General features: G+C 47.8%; 2 long non-coding RNA genes across 10 annotated transcripts in view; one reads left to right on the top strand and one right to left on the bottom strand.

Moving 5' to 3' along the window:
• Nucleotides 1-13,148, top strand: part of LOC110139726 (uncharacterized) — a 78,776-nt gene that overhangs the window by 2,199 nt on the left and 63,429 nt on the right. For 8 of the 9 annotated variants that reach the window (XR_011482233.1, XR_011482239.1, XR_011482236.1 and 5 more), the window contains one exon: nt 2,211-2,390. This is a non-coding gene — a long non-coding RNA (uncharacterized lncRNA). Of the gene's footprint in view, nt 1-1,477; nt 1,913-2,210; nt 2,391-13,148 lie in introns of those variants that run through there. The other variant, XR_011482235.1, reaches the window with a different exon arrangement.
• Nucleotides 105-1,192, bottom strand: LOC139029922 (uncharacterized). The gene is made up of 2 exons (XR_011482241.1): nt 1,102-1,192; nt 105-486 (listed from the first exon to the last, which is right to left on the bottom strand). It is a non-coding gene; the product is annotated as an uncharacterized lncRNA (long non-coding RNA).

The following is a 13,148-nucleotide window of genomic DNA, read 5'->3' as shown; positions in this document are numbered from 1 at the left end:
TCACACGTGTTCGTTACTTGCTCTATGTGTGATTAAGATTAAGGGGCGGGGGAGCTTTCCCTCCCCCCCACCAACAAAACACTAAAACAAACAACCAAACGAAATGCACACGCAAAGAAGCAGCTTCGCGATGTTTAATTAAAAATGGGAGAGCAGAGACGAATTAATTGGGGGGATCCAAACTTTAATAACTTTTTTCGTTCTTCTGCGCCCTCGAAGACGTAGAGGCAGGCGTCTCGCTCGAAGCGCAGCGTCCCCCGCTAATTTCTTGTTTGTTTTCTTTCCCTCCGTGGCCGGGAGAGAGGAGAGGGGAGGTGGAGGAGGGGGGATGGGAAGAGGGGGATGGTCGGAGTGGCGGGGAGAGGAGAATTGGTCTTTATTGTTGACGGCAATACATCAATTACGGGCCATTGTCTTGGGCCCAAGTTCCGTGGTTCGCAGACGCGGGCGCCGCGCTGTCAGGGCGCTCGGGTGAGGCTTCGTGTGCTGCAAGGCAGAGAAATTATTAAATTAATATAAACGGAGACAGAGTGGGGTTAGACCGATGGGGGTTGATTTGTACTTTTGAGCGGGTCGGAAGAAGGCAGGGAGCACAGTGAGGTGCCGCAGTGCAGCCCCTCCCCACGCCCTGCTCACTCGAGAGACCTGCGCGCTCTACTGGGGATCGCGGGTCCCTGCCTTGGGTGGGGCAGCTGCTGGGGGACTCTGGTTGACGGGGCTGGCACTTAGGCTCCTGGCTTTTAGGGGCTGCTCCATGTTAAAGATTGGAGGTGGCCCGAAGTCTGGCAGCGGCTGCGCCAGGGTCGTGACCTCGTGGGTCGACAGGAACCGCACCCGGGCGAGGCGCTTGGCGAGTTGTCCAAAGTCACATTGGGGGGCTGGATGCCTGTGTTTCTACTAACAAATCCCCCCCCCCCCAGTCTTCCCAACACCTACAGAGTCCTTGGTGGGTTTGACGGTGGCCGAAGGGCCCCAAGGCTAGCGAGCCACAGGTGAATTCCCAGCGAAGGGAATTCTCCTTTTCATTCCCTGATCTTGGGAAGGGGAGAGGGTGTTGGGCCTCCTTTCCCCAAGGCCCGATTCTTCCACCAGTAAAACTACCTTATTTCGGCCCAGTTTGACCCCCACTTTCTGATAGAGCCTAGAATGAGGCCTGGCCTGCGCCCAGGACGTTCCTTCTCGCTCCTTCTCCTTTCACCGGTGCGGGTTGGACACTCTACCCTTGAGCTGAAGGTCGCCCCCACTAGCCTTGCCCCAAGCCCCTGCTTCCGTGGTCCCCGGCCTCAGGCCCCGCTGGGCCGCCAGCCGAGGCTAGGGGGGCGGGAGAGGAGGTTTCGTTTTCTCGTGCCAAGCAGAAAGCAGCGAAAAGGCGGCTGCGGCGTCCTGGGGGCGGGGGTGGAGGCACACCCGATGGTATCAACGTTATTGATGGGGAAATATTAGGGGCAGGAGCCCAGAGATCAGGTTCCCGGTCCCTCCCCTACCCGGAGGTGGGAGGGACGGACGGAGTGGGTGGCGGCGGCGTTGGTGTTGGGGTGTGCTGGGACGCGGGTAGCTGAATGCACCCGCATTAACCACTCTTGGGATTTATTTATAATTTTCTTGTCTGTAAATTGGGGTGGCGAGGAGAGGAGGAGGAAGGATTGACTTGGCTAGTACCCTAGCCCTTAAGGTCTTTCCCAGGGTTGAGGCTGGAGTGGAGGGGTGGGGGTGGAGGAGGGACAGGAAAAGTGATCAAAAGCAAAGACCAAGTTTGGGAAGCCCACCGTAGGCTCGGTTATTGATCAAACCCCAGTACTTCGCTTCCCCGGGAGTTTCAGAAACTCTTTCCTTAACTGCTGTTGCTCAAATCCTCATCTCTCCTCGGCCACTGGAGAGGCTTCAGACCCGAGGCCTCGGGGAGCCTGCTCAGGTGGGTACCCCCTGCCCCGGCGGAGTATGTGCTGTGAGCGCTTTGCGCACTGGCTCCCCGGTAATCAAGTCTCCGCAGTGCCAGTGAAAAGACGCACTTTCTGGGGGAACCCGCAGTCCGCAGCCAAGGGCTAGCTGCAACCCTCGGGCCGGGTGCAGCGTGGGGACCAGGCGCCCAGGCGCCGGCTCCGGCGGGAATTTCAGCCGTGGCGAGCGGAGGGCGGGCTTGGTAACTTGTCGCGCGCATCCCAGCCAAGGGTCCCACACTACCGGCAAACTTCCTCTTTCTTCTCTTGCAGGGCCATCCGCATGCAGGCATTTAGAAACTGACTTCTTCGCTGGCGACCGCAAGTGCCTGTGATTTTTACTTTCCGTCTACATTGAACGTCTTGTACTGAAACTCACTGAGCCCTGCATGCCACAGTGCCTCGCTAAGGGGTCTCTGAGTACAAAATGCCTCTCCAAGGAAATGTTTCGAGGTAGAGAAAGTGAAAAAGACTAATCGAATTTATAAAAAGAAAACCTTTGCTTCCTTTTGGTTAAAATCCTTTTGCGGTCTTCTGAGTGTGGAAAAAAAAAAAAAATCACCTTGCAATAGAGTGTAGCTAATTCCTGGAACCCATTAGGAGGGTGTCCAGAAAGCCCAGCAGGGCTCACAGATTCATTCCCATCTTTGAGCTCAGGAAGTAGGACTTTTGGATCCAGTGACTAGAGATCAGTTCTTATATGTTATCTGTTGGGAATAGGTGTGGGATCTCTGAAGCCCTGGACTCTGTGTGCATGTGGGGGTGTGACTGGGGGTCTGTCAGGAAGCTCATTTTCATTCGTAAAAGAGATTCGCTTAAATGACCTCCCTATGGGACGCCTCAATGAGCTAATTTGGCAAATCTCTTGCAACAAACTTTATATGTTTTGCCCCTTTCTCCAGCAAAAGGTCCGTTTTTATAGAACAGATCAACAGTTCCCAAAGAGAGGTGCATCTTGGTTTTGTATGCAGGAAGCTGCATACAGTGAGACCTTGATGGGGCAATCGCTTCTTGTTGGTCAGTGTTTGGAGAGGGAGGCACCATTTGGTTTCTGTTTGATCAATCAAATGGCCGGCCACATGGAACCATCCCGGGGGCCTGGCCCTTGTCTGCCTGGCAGCCTGTGAGCAAGGCTGGACTGTCACTCACATTATGGGTAATTTACAAATCTCCCACATCTCAGCAAGCTATGACTTTCTTAGGGAATATTTCTCTCTACTGAGAAAGGGCTTTCTCTGAGAGACATATTTCTTTTTGGGGAATGCAGTGAGTCAGAGTTGTCGCTGCAAACTTCATCCATCCCGTGCAGTTCAAACCTGCATCCTTCTTAGCTCCATATGTATGATGAGTAAAAAAAAGGGGAAAGGGGATAACCCACTGCTTTCTTCTCCTCCTTTCACCTTTTCCAGCTCAAGGAAGTTTTATAAATTGTTGCACTGATATTTCTTTCTCCTAATGTTCACCCTCATTTCTCCAGCCACAGTTACAATTGTTTCTGTCTTAATACCCAGTTTAACATGGAATTTTACATGTAAGAGACTATAGTTTCCCAGTTCCAAGCCTGTCACCTTCCTTCCTTGTGCCTTCTCAAAACAGAGACCATTACTTCTTAAGTTATACAGTTGTCAACACCTACATGTTTATGTAAGAAATCAGTTCCACTTTTTTTGTGCCTCTTCCCATTTATAACGCTCATTGTGTCCCGGACTCTCTTCTTTCATCCTGGGTTCCCCTCACCCCCAGACTCTTTGACAGAATCCATAGCACAACCCCATCCCTGGAAGCCTTGCTCAGAATCTCGGTCAGGTTGTAATGCATGTAACTTCCACTTAGCACTTGGCCCAGGACTGCCTGTGGCCTTTTCCCAGGCCCCGAAAAATGGGAAGATGCCAGCAAATCTCTCCTTCTCTAACCCAAACAGAAAGATTTCAGGAGAATTTGGGTTGGAAAGATTTTCCAGGTTTGTTTTTATTTTCTCTTTCCCCCTTGGGCCCCCTAGTACCTCCAGTTGGGAAGGATAGTGCTAAGAGAACCAGCCTCTTAGCTCAGGTCCCCCCCCCCCCAATCCCCCCTTTATGATCTCGCCTCTTCTGATCTCAGACATTAGCCAGGAACTTGCTTTATGCACATCTTGCTTGGGAGTTGGGGTTTGGACTCTTGGGGTTCACATGCTAGCTCTGTTATTTGACAGTGTCTTGGGAACACCGTCGTGGGTATGCACCCATGTGGTAGGTAGCTTTGGTCAAATTAATTTCACTGGCCGCTGTTTCCTGCTCTGTCAAGTGTAGCTAATGGAGAGGAAGTGCAGAGCTTAAGAGCATCCAGCAAGGACTCGGCTTTGCTTCCTCCTAGCAGTGTGACCTCCATATGCCTCCAACAGTTTCTCATCTGTTAAATAGGGATAATAATAGTCCTTATTTCATAGAGCTCTTGAGGGTTAAAAGAGTTAATATGTGTGAAGAGTTTAGAATAGTGGCTGGTATGTAATTAGCACAACATAAGTGTTAACTATTATTGTTATTACCTCACAGGCTTGTTGTGGGAATCAAATGATACAATATGGCTAAAATATCATTCTCTATTCATGCACGTGCATGTGTGTACTCAGTCTCCACCAACTCATGACCCCCAGATTGTAGCTTGCCAGGCGCCATGGGATTTCCTAGGCAAGAATACTGGAGTGGGTTGCCATATTCTTCTCCAGGGGATGTTCTCAACCCGGGGATTGAACCTGCATCTCTTGCATCTCCTGCATTGCCAGGCGGAATCTTTACCATTAGCGCCACTTGGGAAGCCCTATTCATCCACCCATCCATTCATTATTTATTTATTTATTCATTCACGCTACATAGTAACATGCAAGGCATGGAGAATAACTCTGAAACAAACACTATCAATCCTTTCAATTAATCAAACACTATTTCCTGGGATCCTGTTATCAGAGCATTGTTAAGTGTTGGGCCTGAGGGGAACAGTATAGGAGCAAAAGTAAAAGCGTGTTAATTTTTAAGTTATTCTCATGCAATTTTTAACATTCTAATAGGAAGTCCCAACTCATAAAGAAATTTAAAATCAGAGCAGGCTATGCACGCACCCCGTCCTGTTGTGGTGTGTGTGGGTCCTTTGGGCCAGGGACAGATCATCTTCATGCTTCTAGAAGGTTCATAAGCACCAGTGGACATGTAAGTGGCCTGTTACTTATGTTCCAGGCTGTATGCACCTGGTTGTTTTATCTGGCTCACATATTTGTCTTTTTGATGGTATGGACTCCTCTGAGTTGCGCAGAAAACAAAATAATAAAATGGGTGCTGTTTTCCTTTGGGCCCCCTTGAAAGGTATAAATCACTTACAGTGTTCACTTAGATCCCTCTTTTCTGGCTTTTTTTGCTTTCCATTTTTGTCTGATTATAAAAATGAACCGTGGTCATTATAGTAGCGCATTCTGTAGGCAAATATAGTGGGTGAGATGGGAAAATCCCCTGTCAGTCTGTCCTGCTCCCCCCAGGTATTGGTCTGTTCTGGATGCAAAACCTCTGGTGGCTGCCGCGTGGACCAACTTAGTATTAGAACCATGTTGTGACCAAATGTAATTTAACATTTACTGGTGGAATGCAAAGTGCTCTTGTGAACCCCCTCCCTTCCCCTGTGCTTTGAGATTAAAACACATTTTATGGTTAGAATCTGGAAAAAGAATAAAAGAGCCTGGGCAAAAATACCTGTTAGCAGTGGAGTTGTTGTGTAAAATGGGAGAGACAATAGCAGATGTGCACCGGTCTCGACGTAATAACAGCTTCCTTGGGAAGCATCGGCCAGCAAATGCAGTTTAAGACCATCACAGATGTCAGTGAGCGGAGGCTGAGGTTGCTTTTTGCCCCAGCATTGAGGGAGCAGACTGGATTTAATCTGTCTCTTGATGTCCTTCTCCTCAAAAATAGTGCCCGGGGGCTCTCATGGGCTTTATTTAGAGGCTCTTAGGAGCTTGGCAGTATGTAAATTATGCGTGAGTGTCCTTCATAGTTCCCAGTAGTCACCATCAGAGGGATTTAAACATGATTTAGCCTTTCAGATGATTTGTGGGCGCACTGGAGCCAGCCAGCACAGTGGTGACAGCCCAGACTGGGTTTCTCACCATTGCATTAAATAGGTTTCCATGTCTTGCTTGGATACTCTGTCCATTCACCTCCTGGCCTCAGAGTTGGTCTATGAGTCACCTCCCAGCGTTGGTGGGTGACCTCTCAAATATCCTTACTGTATCAGGGAGTTCTGAGGTTTTTCAAAATGGAAGTTTTATAACTTAAAAAAAAAAAAAATACCATTCAATCCATAGTGACTGCAGAGCTTCCCATTCATTTATTCTATCATTCGTTCAACCCACATTTATTAAGCACCTACTATATGCTCCTTATCGATATTGGGCTGGCCAAAAATTTCATCCCAGTTTTTCAGTAACAGTGTATAAAAATTCAAATGAATTTTCTGGCCAACTCAGTGTTTTAAGCACTAGGAGGCATCAGGCTTGAAAAAGGTTGCTCCATTTCCTTCATCCCTTTCCTCTCCTCTTTTTTGTTATTATGCTTTTAGGAGGATTAGGGAAATTATTCTTTAAAAAAAAATTGACTTTTCTAGTTGAGAGTCTAAAACACATTGTGGAACATCCATGCAATAAAATATTAGCCACAAAAAAGGAACTACTGATACTTGCAGTGATGTGGATGAATCTCAAAAGTATTATACTGCATGAGAGAATCCAGAACCAAAAGAGACCACAAAGTATCACTACTTTTATGTAACACTATAAAAAATGAAGGGCTTCCCAGGTGGTGCTAGTGGCAAAGAACCTGCCTGCCAATGCAGGAACCTAAGAGACACAGGTTCCATCCCTGGGTCAGGAAGATTCCCTGGAGGAGGAAATAGCAACCCATTCCGTTATTCTTGCTGGAGAATTCCATGGACAGAGGAGCTTTGAGGGCTGGAGTCCATGGGGTTGCAAAGAGTCAGACACGACTGAAGTGGCTTAGCACACACATAGACAATGAAAACCAATCTATAGTGACAGAGAGCAAATTAGTAGTTTAACGTTTGAGGGGTTTGAGGGGGAGGGAAGGAAAGAAGATTATTGAGGGGTACAGGGAAACTTTTGGGGATAATTGAATAGTTTGCTATCTTGATTGAAGGCTTCACAGTTACAGACATATTTCAAAACTGATCAAATTGTATACTTTACATATGGGTGGTTCAGTATACTTAAATCATGGCTCAGTAAAGTTGAAAAATAAGGTTTCCCATTTTCGCCAGTATTGGAAATGGATGTTCGTTAAGGAATTTGAAGAGAAAATGGAAATTGTCGCTATCATATTTGGACACTTGAGTCCTTAAGAGTTCTTTGGGGCTTGGTCACACTTCATGTGGGTATGGATATTGGTTTGAGTGGGGGTGGCACTGGCATTGGCTCCTGCATTGACCCTGGAAAAAGTGCAAACATCTCCTTGTGGTTTTGAGTACTGGTGACTCTCAAACAAAAATTTCTTTGAATGCCAGATACTAATCCAGTCTGGGAATCCGAGGACCTATGCATAGTGGGAGCTCACAGCCCCCAGTGACAGGTACATCAGATGGAGTTCAGGGTCTGAGGCACTAGACTATTCAAACTGACTTATGGATTATTGATTGGATGGTGATTTTGAAATTCCGAAGTCCATAGCTGACCATGAAGGATAATCTTTGTTGATGGCTCAGTTTTTCTTTTTCTCTCTAGGATGTCATGGACCAATACTTTTGTAGAATACAATAAAAATATAGTATTAGGGAAAAAAAGGAAAAGAAAACAGAGTCATACAAGGTATAAGCCCCAAACTGTATTACAGGCATACCTCAGAGATAATTGTGGGTCTGAGTCCAGACCATGGCAATAAAACTGCTATCACAATAAAGCAAGTCACACGAATGTTTTGGTTTCCCAGTGCATATAAAAGCTATGTTTACACTATACTGTAGTCTATTAAGTGTGCAATTGCATTATGTCTAAAAAAATGTACATACCTTAATTAAAAATACTTTATTGCCACAATATGTTAACCATCATCTGAGCCTTTAGCAAGTCATAGTCGTAACATCAAAGATCACTGATCACCATAACAAATAGAATGAGAGTGAAAAAGTTTGTAATATTGCAAGAATTACCAACGTGTGACACAGAGGCATGAAGTGAGCACATGCTGTTGGGAAAATGGTGCCAATAGACCAGCTCAACACAGAGTTGCCTTGACCTTCAATTTCTAAAACAATGCAGTATCTACAAAGTGCAGTAAAACAAGGTTCACCTGTACAGTCTCAGCAACATCAAATTATTCTGGCAAACTGCCCAAGTAACTCCTAGCTGCTTACTTTCAGTTTCTCTGGCTAGGGTGTAGTAGATTAACAGCAAACTGGACCAAGCGTGATCCACAGATCACAGTTTGAATAACTCTGGAGTAGCTCAGAACCTCTCAGCCAGTGTGGTCACAAGGAGGGTAGTGGTGTGTCAGTGCTCAAGGAAGCTGGATGGGGGTTGGGGCATCCTCAGCTCCCAAGGGCCAGTTGCCTCTGATCACAAAGAGCTTCTCCTTTTGATCACACTGAGCCACACGGGTGTTCCAGGGGTGTCTGTGGAAAAGGTTAGAAAGCATCCCAGACTGGTGGTTCTCACACTGAGGGAGCAAAACAACTGTGGTACAGGACTTGCTAAAAATGCATGTTTCTGAACCACAGGTCCATAGATTCTAATTCAGTATCTGGGGAGTAAGGGCCAGGAATCTGCATTTTTATCAATACCCTAGTACATGCTAATGAACTCACATGCATGTGTTCCAGGACCTCATTTGGAGAAGCACTCAGGCAGACATAGGGGAGGTGAGTCAGTGACAGGGTTTTCTCCATCAATATGTACTTCCTTCTCTCTGCAAGCTACATTTAAGGTCAGAAGTTAAACTGAGAGATGCTTCCATCAGTGTGCTTAGCTTCAGCAAAAGACACTGTTTTATTTCAACAGAGAAATAACCTCTGAAGGGACTTGGGGGAGGGGCTCACAGATCCTTTAGGAGGGCAAGAGAGTCAGACTCAGGACTGTCTTAGATTTGATCTCCAGAAGAGCTCCCAGGAGACATCATTACATAAGTCCCCTACATACAAATGGGTTCTGTTCCAAGAGAGTATTTCTAAGTTCAATTTGTTTCTAAGTCCAACAGAGTTAACTTAGGTATTCAATTGTCATAGATAATGCCAAGACACGTGAACTAACTTACATGATTGGACATGTGAACACATGTTCGCATCTTTGAAAAGTTTGCAACTTGAAGGTTCGAATGTAGGGGTCTTACTGTAATGCCGCGGGAAACAGTCCCACTGCTGAGCCCACAGAAGCTGCCACGAACCCCATTCCTGAGACATCCTCAGCGAACTGGATTCTTTATGGGCCCTGGCTTGGGAATCAGTTTTTAGCTGGGAATTTGGTAATGGCTTCATAGTTGCAAGGGAAGCTGGGGAAATGATCACTGGCATCTTCAGCTTCTGTCCCAGGAGTGAGAGAAAGCTCTAGCAGTGGGGTGTTTCTCTGAGCTGGGTGAACCGGGGCAATGTCAGTCAGGTGTCCCTACCAACTCACAGCCTCATTCCCCATCTGAGACCTTCACAGCTGTCTTCTTCTTCTTTTGGGCATCACAAAAGACCCAGAGAATACTGTCAGAGGCAACAGTGAGCTCACCTGCAGGCTTGTAGGGCAGCCACAGCCCTTCTGCAGGGTTCCGTCCTCTACATTTGAATGGGGCTCCTTTGCACTCTTTACAATTCAACCAGAAGTGTTGGAGGATCCCTTAGAAGCCTCATCAGGCACCATCAGCCCTCAGCAGCCCCCTGGAATGTTCTCAGGAAAAATGGGGAGAGAAGGTAGTTGCTGTTGGTTGTACACAGGCCAGGACTTGGGCTGGGGTGGAGTCAGTGCACACATTAGCCCCACAAATGCCCCCATTTTACAGATGAGAAAACTGAGACTCTTGAGTAATGTCCTTGGCACCATGGAGCTGCTGGAGGCCTGAGACCAGGTCTCAAGACATCTCTATGAGAAAACAAAACTAAATGGAAATAAATGACAACAAAGTTTTCAGATTTTAGAAGGCCCAGGTGAGGAAGGGACTTGGAGTGGCATTTTGGTTTTCACACTATGGACATAATCTGAACTTCTTTCTTGATTTCAAAGGATGGGAAGGTGGGGTTTGAGGGCGCAGTTTCATTAAAATCTCAGGAGCTGTGATTGCTTTGTATTTTTCATAATGGGTGATTTGGAGCTGATGAAACTGAATTGCTTTGAGCAAAGCTAACCCACCTTAGAAAATTAAACCATCTCTGGTTCTAGGTGAGTTCATAACTGAAGCTGGTGGTCAGTGTCAGTGACCTCTCAGCCCCCAATCCTGCCTTCGTTGTGATCTAGTAGTTAAAACAGGCAGAAACTTCTGTGTCTTCTTTTTACTCTGATGACTGTAGTTGAAACATAGTATAGGTGCAGGAGAAAGAGCCAAGATCTGGGAAAAAGATGTGTGAGTAAAAACCCTTGCTCTTGTTATCAGCAGCAGGATTTTCCCTGAGTCTCCTGAGCTGGTAGAGATTCACTTCTTCCTAGGTAACCCAAGGGATTTCATCTGTGCAGTCACTTGTCTGGGGTGGTGGTGGTGAGGGGCCACAAGACTGTCTGCCCCACTAGGGCAGGACACATAGCAGGCATTCAGTACATGTTTGTGGAATGAATGAATCTAGCGAGAGAAAGCTATGGGTCTGGGCACACTCTAAAATGCTGCCAGATGCTCGCAGCCTGTACTGTTCCATTCAGTGCAGTCGCTCAGTTGTGTCCGACTCTTTGTGACCCCATGGACTGCAGCTCACCAGGCTTCCCTGTCCATCACCACCTCCCGGCGCTTGCTCAAACTCATGTCTCGTATTGTTAACGATAAAGCAATGTCTCAGCTTCAGAGCCTTCAGACATGACCTGGGGATTGTGTTCGAATGCCAATTCTGAATGGGAAGGTCAGGGCTGGGGCCTGAGATTCTGAATTTCTAACCAGCTCCAGGCATCAGGATGTGGATGCTGCAGGTCACAGACCACTCATAGTGTAGTGAGGGTGGAACTGAGTGGCCAGTAAGTACAGAGGGCATGCCAGGTGGGGCTGTGTGATGGGTCCCCTAGGCCAGTCATCCTCCAGTAGGTGCATGGTTCAGCTCTCCAGCTCATCCTGGTTCCAGGAGTATCTCCATTGCGACCCCACGTCCGTGAAGGGACAGAAAGCACGAGCTCACTCTTCTCATGTGGCAGTGAGTGCGGCCTGGCTGTGGTGTCCATATTTGGTGAAAATGATCCCTCTGGCTGCCCATTACTCTGAGTCATCCATGCATGGCACTAGCATTAATAACCACTCATACTTGTTAGGCGTGGTGGTGTGTGCTGAGCGGTCGGCACAAGCTTGGCACGTGAGAGGCGCTTCAGAAGAGGTTGCTGCCACCGCTGATGAAGATTGCTTTATGAGGTCCTGTCCATCTCTTTTAGTTCTCTTGGCAGCCCGACGGTGTGGGTGTTAATTTGTGGCTCTGGAACGTCTCTCACAGGCTTCCCTGGTGGCTCAGATGGTAAAGAATCAGCCTGCAATGCAGGAGACCCGGGTTCAATCCCTGGGTCGGGAAGATTCCCCTGGAAAAGGAAATGGCAACCCACTTGAGTATCCTTGCCTGGAGAATTCCATGGATAGAGGAGCCTGGAGGGCTATAGTTCATGGGATCGCAAAGAGCTGGGCTTGGCTGTGAGACTTTTACTTTCTTTCAGTGTCTCTCTAGATCCTGGACATACCAGGCTCACCTCTACACCTTTGCTTGCAGCAGTGGTTCCCCCTGGGGGCAGTTTCCACCCCTGTGGACATTTGGCAGCGTCTGGAGACATTTTTGGTTGTCATGGCTGGGGGACGGGTTTGCTACCTGCACCTACTGGGTAGAGACCACAGATGCCTCGAAGTATCCTACAGTGCGTAGCACAGCCTGCCCATGACTAATAGTTACAGAGCGTAAAATAAATGTCATAGTGCTCAGGCTGAGACTCTGGGTGAGCCAGTCTTTCCTCCAGAGACTACGGTCCCCAGTTCTACCTGTGAATACCCTCTGGGTCTCTAAGCTGACTTTGGAGTAGAATAATCTCCTGAGGCTATTTTCCTAACTTTTAAGACCTTAGAGCATCTTTTTAAAAAATTAATTAATGTATTATTTTTGGCTCGGCTGGGTCTTCAGTGCTGTTCAGGCTTTTCTCTAGTCGTGGAGGGCGGGAGCTACTCTTCGTAGAAGTGCATGGGCTTTTTGCGGTGGCTCCTCTTGTTGGAGAGTGTAGGTTCTAGAGTGTGCCGGCCTCAGTCGTGGTGGCTCAAGGGCTCAGTAGTTGGGGTTCCCGGACTCCAGACCACGGGCTCAGTAGTTTCACAGTATGTGGGATCTTCGTAGACCATGGATCCAGCCTGCATCTCCTGTGTTGGCAGGCGGATTCTTTATCACTGAGCCACCACGGAAGCCCCTCAGACCAATAGCATCTTAATGCTATGGGTTCAAATTGAGGCCAGCGAGAGCTCCCTGCCCTTCCCACCTGCATTTTACAGTAAGAATGCTGTGAGCGGAGCAACTGTTTTGCCCATTTTAACACGTGTAGGGAGTGCAGAAGGAGAGGGCCCCCGTGGGGGTGTGTCTGTGTTGTCTATTTCAGAACGAGGCCTTACAACTCTTGGCTACTTCCCATCCCACTCTGACCAAGCCCAGCCAGGGACGTCTGCCTGGAGTGAGGAGGCAGAACGCTTGGCCCCGCCTTGGCTGCAGCATCCAGACTCTATTTTTTTTTTTTTTTTTTAAGACAGAAGAAGAAGGGGAAAAAGCCTGTTAGGCAACTAGTTTGGCAGCATCATGCCTTTTCCTCTCCGAGAAATGAGGAAGGCCTGTTGAGGTGTGGCCTCCCTGGGGTAATTTAATCTGGAACGCCTCTCCGGAGCACGAGTCTCTGCCACACCTCCCAGGGAGCCAGGAGCCACCACCAACCCTCCATCAACATTCCTCGGGAGATCTGCTCTCTCAACATGACCCATGGGAATAAAGTAGGCAGAGGCGCCCTTGGAGACAGCCTGCTCAGTACCGGCAAGCCAGGGTAAAGCCAGGTTAAACAAC

This window comes from Odocoileus virginianus, chromosome 20 (assembly GCF_023699985.2).
Source record: "Odocoileus virginianus isolate 20LAN1187 ecotype Illinois chromosome 20, Ovbor_1.2, whole genome shotgun sequence".
In the NCBI taxonomy this organism is placed as follows: domain Eukaryota; kingdom Metazoa; phylum Chordata; class Mammalia; order Artiodactyla; family Cervidae; genus Odocoileus; species Odocoileus virginianus.
The sequence above is the reverse complement of the archived record's forward strand: the minus strand, read 5'-3'. Positions and strand labels throughout refer to the sequence as shown.